Here is a 9987-nt window from a genome sequence, read left to right as displayed (position 1 = left end):
CAAAACCTTGCACAGCATAAGGAATRATGCCAATTCAATCCAGCTGAGGAGTACGCCTTTCCTCAGCTCATTTATTATGCATGCATAATCAAAACTACTTTTCTCTAAAATATCTCATATGGAAAACCAAAACAAGCAGACATTAACCAAGTAGTTCAGTGGCGAGTTTCTAATTAAATCATCAGGTGAGTTTCCAACACTAAAGGCCCTGAAAATGCCACAGAAATCACAAAAATTGCAGCTTATTAGTAGCACAGGCCAGCATTACTCTGTTCAAGACAAAGAGGGCAAAATTGCAGAGACAGAAGCCCAAGGCTGGAGAAATTAATTTCTCCAGTTGTTATATCAACCAGCAAAATGAGAAAGGCTTCAACCACAGTTAAAAATAGGTATTTTCCTCTTGACCCTTCTTGCAAACCATAACTAAACAAGTAACTGCCAGAGACGAAATCCACAAAATAGCACTATATTTCAAATATTGAGCTAGAGAGATTTTTCATGAGCAAAGAACTTTCACATTAATAGAATCACTTACAATTTACAGAGAGAAGAATACCCACAACAAGAATTTCTTAGTCTGTCATCATAAGGAATTTTTTTCTTTTTTTATCATCTACTTATTGGGTTAAACAGAACACTATCACAGGACTTGCCAAAAAAACCACATCTTTATAAGTAGAAAGTTTGGATGCTTTTATTCAGGAATTCAGCTTCAGTTAAGCACTTGAGTAGATTTGACTAGATAGTTGCCACCTTATCTTGGATTTTAGTATTGTGAACTAGAAAAGACACTTCCAGTTACTTTGTCAGACAGATTAACGTCAATAGAAGCAGCCAGCCATGCTAAATTCTACTCCTGTAAGAAGATGCAGAATTTAGAAGGAATACTCACTGAAGTAACCAACACTGGGTTCTGCCTGCAGAACTGTGGCACATTTGTGCTGTCTTGAGAGAGGCTAAGGAAAGCTGCAAAAGTGAAGTCAGATTTAAAAATTTCAATAAAATATAGCCTATTTTTATACTCACTATACTCACTCACATAAGGGCAGAATTACAAAAGCACTCTGTATCCTTTATAAGATTTTCTTTTCTTACTGTCACCCACATACTTTTCCCTGTTGGCTTGCAGCATATATTGCATAGTACTTTCTCATGCCTAAGTCTATTCAAGAAGAGTTCAACATCATAGATTTTATCCAAACTTACTGCAACTTGCCTACCAAGAAGTAATGTAGAAGCAGTGTTTTACCTCCAAGGCTTAGAACACTTCCTGAATCTGTGCTTCTTCTGAAGAGACAGCAAATAGCTCAGCTGCCACTATCTGAGTCACAAACTGCCTTCCCTGAAAACAGGCCTCAGTGTTACCATGCCTGGGATGCTAAGTAGATCGGAGGCAAGCTGACACCAATACACTTTTCTCTCCATAGTGAGAGCAGAGTGACAATTTGCTCTCACTCAAGATGACCAATAATTTTCAAAGTATTTTACAAACATTAAAAGTGCGTAACACTGTGTGGCAGTGCTCTGAACTGATAGCGAAACCTTCCAAATCTTTCAATAACCCAGAACAACAAACAGTTCGTTTAAGGACCCTCTATGGCCACCATTGCTGTGTCTCCTCTTGAAGAAGCCTGCTGCTTCTTCAGGCAGCTGCTTCTCCAAGAGACTCCTCAGCCTTCACAGGTCACTCTTGTCAGCAACATTCCTCCTCTTACCTCCTCCCCAGTTCAATTTTGCACAGAAGTCCAACGCAGTTCAACCTCCTCTCCAGAGTCTCCTAGTGGGATACAGGCTGCAGGCGCTCCCTTTTCAGAWATAGACATGATATTCCCCTTCAAGTCTCCAGCTAGTGAAGTCTCTCTTCCACTCATATCTGACCTCAGCAGAAAATATAGACGCAGATGGCAAGTAAAAATGCTAGTAAAGCAGAACCAGTTGTTCTTTTATCTACACCCTTAAAAGTTCTTCTTTAACTGGTCTAGTGCCTACCTCTATCAATTTTAGATACTAAAAGCCTTTAACCTAGGTTGTAGCCTGATCATGTGAAAGCCTCACTCTACCTTGTTAGCCACCTGAATACACCTATAAGCTAATTGCTATAGCTAATGACTTCATGCACCCCACCTGGGCTGGGGGTCCTGCCAGGGCATGTGCTTGCAGCCCACCCCAACAGGAGCTTTTGTCAAGATCTAGTTCACATTTTCTACAGCCTTTACATCTACAACATACGCTACATATGTATTACTGCACCTCGCTGAGCAGATTAAATAACCCTATTTTGTGTCCCAGCACCATCTTTCCCACAATGAAGAGACTATTTTATGCTAATTTCTTTCAAATTTTATGTAGTATGAACTCCAAACTTGTGTGACACTACCAGACAGTGCATGCAGATCTGCAGACACTCACTTTTTCTATGGGCTCTTTTCCAGTCTGGACAAATCATCAGCCATTTTTTTGATTTTCTTGTACAAAGATATCATCTATTCCTCACATTGCCCCCACAGCTTTCTCAAGATGCCTGACCCCGAACTACTTACCTGACTCTTACTTAAGAGGTTCCCAGCAACCAACCTATCTTCCCAGCAACCAAACTGCTAGCCCCAAGGCCTGGTTTCTCTTCATTTATTTTTCCACCAGTTTCTGTAGGATTCATCCTCTGAGAATCTCCAGCTTTTGATCAACAAATTGCATCTCCTCCTTAATTCTCTTCACAAAAGCAGCAGTAAATACTGCACCAGCCCCGTTACATTTTCACATCCCATCTTCTCCCCCTTCTTATACTTACTACCCAGGATCTTTCAGCAGCTCTGGCTTTAGCCTGCTATCCCTGGATGTTACACTGTATGGAAACTCCTTTTTATGCAATGAATGATTAGATTTCAGATGATTAGCTGAACAGGCCTCTAACTTCTTTGCTTTCAGTAAATACCAAACAGTGCTCTGAGGAAGGAATGCCTTCCATATGCTCCTGGCTGTGGCTGCGWTTTTTTTTTAAAGAAATTGATTGCTGTTAAAGTATAAAACTACAGCATTTTCTAACATCAAAAGGAAGTCATTGGGTACAGTGCAAGGCAAAAAGTTCTGCTTGAATCAGCTTTCATCTCACAAGCCACAAATCACAATGTGTCCATAATGTTAATTATGACACAGTGCAGAATTAAATCTAAATCACAACAGTAAGTACAATAATTATTACTGTGATGCAACTGTAGTACTAATTGTGCTCTCTCAGATCATGAATTGCCTCAACTTGCATTTCTGACATTGGTGCTTTGCATACTTACTCTTTTTCCCCATCAGAGGGAATACGGAAGTTCAACTAGCATAGTCTGAAACAGCACATCCCACACCCTGCAATTCATTACTTACCAGCAACAGAAGGGAAAAAAAAAAAAAGCTATCCTGTTCTGAGTTGCTAATGCAGATGCTAAGCTTAAGCTCATTGTTCAGGAGACACAGTAGATACAGCTAGGGAAAGGCAGAATACATGGCTCAAAGGTTTTATTACTTAAAGGCTAAATCTGTTCCCAATACCAGCACTTTAAAACTAGTAGTGCAATTTAAGATACAGTTACACTTTGAAGATCCAAAAGGATATTGTTTCTGAAGCGAAGTATATTCCATGAACCCCACATGCTGAGAACTTGCCAGATCCTCCTCAAAACCATGGCCCAGAAAATCTATCAATACAGGCAATTTCAGATGCACAAGCCCTTCCAAATGGCTTGGTAGCCAAATGTTGTTACAGTTCCCACTGCTGAGTTACCTTTGATACATATGTTTTGGTCTAAACCTCAGGGCAGAAAAAAACCCCTCTCAGGGTCTGGAGAATAAACCACAGCTCTGGGTCCCCTAGTTGCCTAAATTAAAGAATTATGGCTCCATCTCTGCTGGCAAGGCACTTTCCATCCAATGGAAATTAGAGTGCACACAAAATATAAGAGGGATGGAGGAAGGGCGTTACTTACCTAGGCCTCATCCCAAACAGGCAGTCAAAATGTATCTGGATGCACATCTGRTTATGAAGTGCTCCTAAATTCCACCGGTGATGCTTGCCTTATTAATAGACTGATACCTCTCTGTTACGCTCCCCTATGAGCTTTTTCCTCAGTGAAGCTAAGTCGGACAGGAAAGAGAACATTAGCTGTATGCTTCTCTGCTATGTCTCACATCTGATATACAATAAACTAAGCAGTGAGCAACCCAGTAAGTGATTAAAAGCCTTCAAGAACTGATGACTCAKAAGTTGACATAGAGCATATGTTGTATTAGTATTACATTATAGTGCTAAAGGTATCAAAGGTTTGAGTTTTCAGGTAAGACAGAAAATTCACAATCTGCTTTACTGTGACCATCTTTATTCTTTCAAAGTTAGGAGTTTTACTATCAGTCAACAAGTACAAGTTCCTCATGTTATCCTTATTTTAACTGTTTGGTAGAACAGTTTTGTATTAATGTATAGCTGTATACACATTCTAATCTGAAAGAAAAAAGTACACTAAATTGAACTAAAGAGTGAGGACCTTAATCTACAGATAGCCATCATTCCAAATAGGTCAGAACACAGTATCAGAGCAAATTTTTAGTTCAGTGATATATATTTAAGACAGCAAATGTTGCGCCTGATGCTCACCATGCAAATACATAAGGAGATGCTTTAGCTTCATAAGGTATGTAGGAAAAGGACATGGTGTTAAGGCAGTCAGAACTATTTACGTGTACATATTTCTCCATTTCCCAGACCTAGTGCAAATCTCAGTACTACTGTTCACTACACAACACGGACATCCCCTTCCAGTAAGTTATCCACAGTGCAAGGCAGATGGCACCAGAAATGGCTACAAGTTCACASAACAATCTTAGAGAAGATATCTTTAGACCTTTTTCAGTGTGAAATATGGTGAGTATAGTATTAAGAAATTAGTTCCATGCCCTTTACATAACCAAAGCTCCCTCTGAATCACAAAAGAATTTTGTTAAAAATACTTCAATGAACAAGGCTCTTTTGTTGTTATCACTGTAAATCTTTCCTTTGAGTTGCTAAGTGACTTTCCATTACTGTAAGACAAGCAACCCCAAATTTAGCTCTGACTGGAAGAGCAATAAAAATACAAAACGGTGAAGTAATTTTTATGAACTGACTTTTGAAAAACAAAAACACTGTCAAGGAACATTATATAATTACTTACCAATCCCAAAGAATCTGTAGCTTTGATTTCACTTATACACCAGAGAGGTGAAAAAATTAATAAAACTCTAGTGAACAGAGGACAATTTTGCTGTAGGCACAAAGTACTCGGAACATTTATTCTCAGAACATTATGATTAATATAATCAGTTTTTACACCTAGGTCTACTGTTTCTAATAGGAAGTTTCAAACAAATTGAACTATAAGTTACATCTAATGAACAATCACCTATTGCAAATTGCTACCAATACTTTACAACCAAAAGGGGATCTACATTATCTTACTAACAGCTTATTAAAACSATCAAGAGCTTACTGTAGAGTGCAAGTACACATAAAACCAGAGGRAGAGAGAGAGCAAAGGCTCTGTGACAATCTTTACTAAAAGCAATTAATTTCTGTAAACCTGATAATTTCATAATCTCAGCACACAAGCATGCTTAACTCAAACATAAGAGGCACTCTAAAAAAAGTTTTCAGCCAGCTCACTGCAATTCACTGGCAGAATAAAAATATGTATCAGGGATGTAGTATTAATTTTATGCCTTATTTACAGAAGCAACTTGGAAATGATTTAGCTTTCTCTATTTAGTACTTTTGTTGTATTTACTGAGAGACAAACTCCATTAGCCTTCAACAGTGAATTAAAAAAGCCAGTTTCATTGCAGTCCCTTCATCTTTTAGGTCAGGGACATCAAAGCTATTTGATCTCTTCTAACTAGCTAAATATACTTGACTCACGTGAGTTGCTTTCATGCTTTTTCYAATTAGATCATTTTCCCTCACTTTTTAACAGTGGGAGAATGTCACTTTGCCTAGTTTCTTCTAAAGAACCACTCTATCCAGAAATGATGGGTGCTTTTTCTCCAGCTGAATAAAATATTCCTCTTGTCTTTGAGTGTTCTACTGTACTATGGTTCACTATYGTAAAACATCTGATAAAATCAATAGAAGCTGTTATTGAAAGACATTAGGAATAATTACTACTACTTTTTAAAAATATATATAATTCAGGCATTCCTGACAGCAATTCCACAAAACATAATACAGCTAATTTCTGTCCTTTCTTAAGTCCAACTACATTTTCTTAGCAAACAAGACCAGCTCTTCCTTCTCAGCACTAGGTAAGATGATAAAAGCAGTAAGACTGAGATGTTTCTAACTGCCATAAGGGAATATTGGCTATGAGTGATGAGGTAAAGACCCATGATAAAAAAATGACAGTAGAACTAAGGCAATCAGATTTCAGAAAGGCAGTATGTTTCTCATCTCAGGCAAGAGCCATTCACCAACGTCCTTTTTCCACTTACAKAAGGTCTGGATTTTATTGCTGGAAAAAGCATTTTTCCCTCCTTTGAGCTGAACTTCACATATGCATGTATTGCTCCCAGTGCCATCACTAACAGTAGCATATGCACAAAGGTTACAAAAGACTGCATGGACTATAATCTGTAACCTTGAAAAGATAAGAAAGCAAAGAGATAACATTAGCTTTTGGGATGTCATTAATATTCTCCAATGGTTTAAAAAGTAAATAAGAAAAGTAAAGAAAAAAACATGTCCTCTACTCCTACCTCCACTTCTTACTTATTTCAGGATAGTTGTTGGGTTTGATTTCTTTCTTATTATGGACTTACTTCCTTATCCTGTAAACTATGCTATTTACAGAGAGCCATTTTACAAAACAGTATTCCCAAGAGCCTTATCTGTGGTTCAGAGAAACAAACTAAGAAAAGTCTAAAAAATATATTTTCCAAATATTGGAGTTTGGTCTAAAGGGACAGTTCTTCAAGGAGAGTATTATGTATCTTTGGTATGAGCACAATTTTTATTATGAAAGAATTCTACTTTATATTCTTTCCTTGCAGAAATTCTATATGGCAAAAATATTTCCTAGAGGCACCTTTACCAGTACCTCACATCTATTGTGTTTTTAGGTACMTTCTCTCCTTATATTCTTGCACAGAACAGAGACAGCTCAAAGTCCCCCTCCAAAATATATTGAGCTACCAACCTCCTTCTAAAGAAGCAGAGAGAACGCAGGTGGAATATTGAGCACCCCAGTGCCTGGTATGTCATCACCACAGGTGCCCTAACCCATCTGCCTCAGTGATTCCCCCAAATTCTTTTGCTACACAAAAAACACAACTGTTCATTACAAGGTCACACAGCAGAACAGCTTTCTGAGCATGGTACAAACATCTAAACACCTTTGTGGATGCTGTAGTTCCCCATGCTCTGCATTTGCTTTTTCATAGAATCAATAATTGAAATCTCTTTAAAAGAGAACAAACTTCGGTTTTATGAATCTTAAAATACTTTCATCAAGTAGAGCAGTTACATAATCAAGCTACACCATTGAAAATAATCTTCCAAATTCATATGCTATCCATAAATTCAAACGATATTTCCCTTATAGTTCACTTCCCACGTCACTGAGTATCTCTCTTGTTTTCCTCATAAACACTAAATTCTCTAGGGCTTAATTTTAAAATGGGAAAAATGCATAGAAATTGGAGACTTCTAGAAAACACTGTGAATACTTTAAGTACTATTAAAGTTACTAATAAAGAGACAGCGTGTGCACATGCAAATGAAAAGGTATTTGTGATTAAAACCCAGACATACAACAAGACCTTATCTTTGGCAGATGTATTCTATCTGCTACTAACAGACACAAGGCTTTCTCTATAGTTTCACTTTAGCAATGCTTGTCAGTTTGTCACACTAGTACATTGTAAGTTGAACTTCAAGATATGGTAAGGGGAGTTTCTTCTAAAAAAAATCTTACAGAGATAATTTGTTCGTCAACCATGGTAAGAGTTGATAAGATGGCTGTGAAATTCCTGGAAACTCTGGATTACTGTGCAGCAGGATGAAAGTTAAAAGTAAAAATACTCACTGGGTATTGCATACATGAAACTGTTTGCTGGAACCTACCATGCCTATAAGCTAGTTGCTTGCAAAAGGATTATGAGTATTTCACATGTATTTCTGATTCTGGAAATGAAACACAAGTACATACAGCTTTTCTCTCTTGCTTTTATTTAGTCAACTTCTACTGAGGAATACTTAGCAATTTTGATCCTTTTGGAAACAATCTCGCCACATCTGCACCCAGCTGCACCTATTATTACTCTGAAAGCCCGAAACACACCTGAAACTAGTACAACACTAGTTCCTATAACTGCAAGAGATAGTGTGGGGCTCTATCTCATTATGAGTTACTCTAAACCATTAAATTCTATCATAGAAGTTCGTACTTAACTGAAAAAAGTAGCCACACAATCAGTTTAAGTTGCAATTTTGAGAGCTCTGTAAGTATTCTTGAGCTTTGCTGTTGGCATTATTGTCCAGCATTAGAGGAAAAATGCATCTCTATCCATATTCCCAATTTAGCTCTAAGTTAGACATTCAGAACAAGTTCAAATTGGCTCAGTACAATCTACCCTCCAAGCACATTCATTTGAATTGTTCTCTCTCAGCATCTTAGCCTTCTTTAAATCTACACAGATTAGATACTACAGGACAAGACAAAAAAACATACAAATAAGTAATGTCACACATCTGGTRTGACAATGTCACACACTGGTAAGACAAAAAATTTGTTCAAAAAAGATATCTAACCTTTGTTTTTATATGTATATATTTATACACATATGGAAAGCAACAGAGATGAGCGGACACAGCTGACTGTGCAACATATAGCGGATGCTTACAACACTGTCACYAACAATCTAATGTAATTTATTGCATATTCACATCATCTTTAAACTACATAAATCATTAGAATTGCAGTTTATTTGAGRCAACACTAAGCTTAAGGCAGGCTGCAAAACTTGATTAAGAAGCAAACTCCTGGACATCTAGGCYACAACAAATTCCAGACTGCTCAACTGCAGCCAATGTTTAATTTAGCTGGTTACAGTTGACAGATTTCCAACTTACAATACTTCAAATCCTAATTCAGCAAAAACCTCATTGAAATCTCATTGTCAAAAGCAATAAGCCTAAGTGCCAGTTTTACTTTTCAATTCATAGACAGTATCATACCACACTTTTGACAGGCCTCCCCATAGACTAGGTTGTTTTTTCTGTATTTACCTTCTTTCAACAGTCAGAAGAACTTTAGGATTTATCCTTTGTCCATRCTGTTTCTCTCTAAATACTGCTTGCTCCAAAATCAATTCTTTTGCCATTTTTGGAGACTTTTATAAGCTGATTTTTTTTTCTTTTCTCCTCAGCAACCGACTCCATTGAAATTTACTGAAGCACATCCTGCATCAAACTACACCATGAAAGAGACAAGTCTATGGCAGTGATCTAAGTAGTACTAAAACAGAACACTTTCCTAAGTCAGATAAACTGACTATGGAAATAATAAATATAAAAGTATACAAAAGGCCACTTAAATTAGTTYATATACTGATTTTTCCACATCTGTTAGAAAGGAGACTTAGAAGATGACAGTGTATAAGATAAACCGGCACAGATGAAATTAACATGGAAAAGGATATAAAAAAATCTGTCAACTGATTTCTACACTTTCAGGAAGCAACTTACTGCATTCTTATTCATCACAAACCAGCAGTTTTTTGAGATTTTGCTCATGCTTCTTCCTCCCTGGATGCACTGTCACAGTCTAGAAAATGGCTGGCCATTCTGAAACTGAAATAKATTCAAAAAATTATACAGAGTCCAGCTCATACAGAAAGCAAASAGCTTTCTTATCTGCTAAATATTCTGCTACCAGAGAAAGCAACTTGGTTCTGTGACTAACGCACTAGTCTAAAAAA

The sequence above is a fragment of the Nothoprocta perdicaria genome, unplaced genomic scaffold, assembly GCF_003342845.1.
Source record: "Nothoprocta perdicaria isolate Ctin4 unplaced genomic scaffold, notPer1 scaffold_71, whole genome shotgun sequence".
Classification (NCBI taxonomy): Eukaryota; Metazoa; Chordata; class Aves; order Tinamiformes; family Tinamidae; genus Nothoprocta; species Nothoprocta perdicaria.
The sequence above is the reverse complement of the archived record's forward strand: the minus strand, read 5'-3'. Positions refer to the sequence as shown.